Genomic DNA, 2,125 nt, shown 5'->3' on the forward strand with positions numbered 1-2,125 from the left:
CCAGAGTAGATAGTTACTGTGTTCTCACATGGCAGAGAGCGAGAAATGAGCTCTCTAGTGTCTCTTATTATAAAGACACTAATCTTATCAGATCAGTGCCTCACCCTCTTGGCCTCACCTAACCCTAATTGCCTCCCAAAGGATCCATCTCTGTATACCACCATACTGGATGTTAGGGCTTCAAGATAACAATATGAGGGAAGGAGAGCACTCAGTCCATAGCATGTACACTGTAGACTCTAGGGCAGTCACTTAAAATTATTTTTAAAGGTATAAACAATACACCAATAAATCGCTTCTCGGCCTTTTGGCTAAGATCAAGTGTAGTAACAATACACCAATAGTGTAGACAACTGGAAAAAAAAAAATAATTAACCCAAAAGAAGCCAGAAAAATAAAAGACAAAGAAACAATGAACAGATAGAATAGAAAACTAGCAATATGGTAGATTTTAATGCAACCACATAAGTAACTACATTAAAGCAAATAGTCTAAACTTATAAATTATAAAACAAACCATAATTTGGGATTAAAAAGCAAAAACCAACAATATGCCATGTATAAGAAACCAACTACACATATAAAGATACAGGCAGATTAAATATTTTAAAAAGGATAAAATATATATCATGAAATAATAATCAAAAGAAAGCTTGAGTTTCTATATAAAGATTATACCCTTCAAAACAAAAGATACTCCCAGATATTAAAAGGCCACCACATAATTGTAAAAGAATCAATTCTGCAAGAAGACCTCACAATGCTGAATGTGTATGCACTTAACACAGCTTTGAAACACATGAAGGAAAATATGACAGAACTAGAAGACAAAAGGAGAAAACTCCACTATTTATAATTGTGCATTTCAATACTCTTCTCTCAGTAATTAAAAGAATAGGTAGACAGAAAATTAATAAATATATAGAAGACCTGCACAATACAATCAACCAACACGATATAATTGACACTTATAGAACACTCCACCCAACCACAGTAGATACACATTCCTTTTAAGTATACATAAAACATTCACAAAGATAAATCACATAAAACATTCACAAAGATAAATCATATTCTAGGCTACAAAACAGTATATACTAACAAATTTTAAAGGGTTGATATTATATAAAATATTTTTTCTAACCATAATGTAAATGAAAGACAAATCACTACCAGAAAGATGTTTGGAAAATTCTCCAATGTTGAGAAAATAACACAATCCTAAATAATTTGTGGGTCAAAGAAAAAATTAGAATATATTTTGAGCTAAATTAAAATTAAAATGCAATACCAATATTTGTGAGATACAGTTAAAGAAATACTCAGAAGAAAATCTATACCATAGAACACCCATATTGCCAAAAACAAACAAAAAAGTCTCAAATCAATGACTTCAGCTTCCATCTAGCAAAAAAGAAAGAAAGAAAGAAAGAAAGAAAGAAAGAGAGAAAAAAGAAAGGAAATTAAATTCCAAGCAAACAGAAGAAAGGATAACAGAGATTAGATCAAAATTCAAAACTGTTTTTAATTTTTTTTTAATTTTTTTAACGTTTTTATTTATTTTTGAGACAGAGAGAGACAGAGCATGAACAGGGGAGGGGCAGAGAGAGAGGGAGACACAGAATCTGAAACAGGCTCCAGGCTCTGAGCTGTCAGCACAGAGCCCGACACGGGGCTCGAACTCACGGACCGTGAGATCATGACCTGAGCCCAAGTCGGATGCTTAACAGACCAAGCCACCCAGGCGCCCCTGTTTTTAATTTTTTAATGTTTATTTATTTATTTATGAGAGAAAGGGAGAGAGGGTGTGCAAGCAGGGAAGGGGCAGAGAGACAGAAAGAGACAGAACCTCTCTGTCAGCACAGACCCAGACATGGGGTGTGATCTCACAACTGTGAGACCATGACCTGAGCCAGAATCAACAGCCAGATATTCAACTGGCTGTGCCACCTTCAAAAAACATTTTTTACCACTCCAATTCAACATTGTACTGAAAATCCCAGCCAATGTAATAAGACAAGAAAAATTAATAAGAATACAGACTGGAAAGGACAAAATAGAATTCTTTTTCACAGATGACAAAGCTGTTTACATAGATAAGTCCAAGAATTTGTAAAATAAAAAA

The 2,125-nt window shown here is 33.8% G+C and overlaps 1 pseudogene; it reads left to right on the top strand.

Annotated features, from left to right (window-relative positions):
• The first annotated feature begins 291 nt into the window (after window positions 1-291).
• On the top strand, window positions 292-381 carry LOC125153845 (uncharacterized; annotated as a pseudogene).
• The last annotated feature ends 1,744 nt before the right edge of the window (window positions 382-2,125 follow it).

The sequence above is a fragment of the Prionailurus viverrinus genome, chromosome E2 (genome assembly GCF_022837055.1).
Source record: "Prionailurus viverrinus isolate Anna chromosome E2, UM_Priviv_1.0, whole genome shotgun sequence".
Lineage (NCBI taxonomy): Eukaryota > Metazoa > Chordata > Mammalia > Carnivora > Felidae > Prionailurus > Prionailurus viverrinus.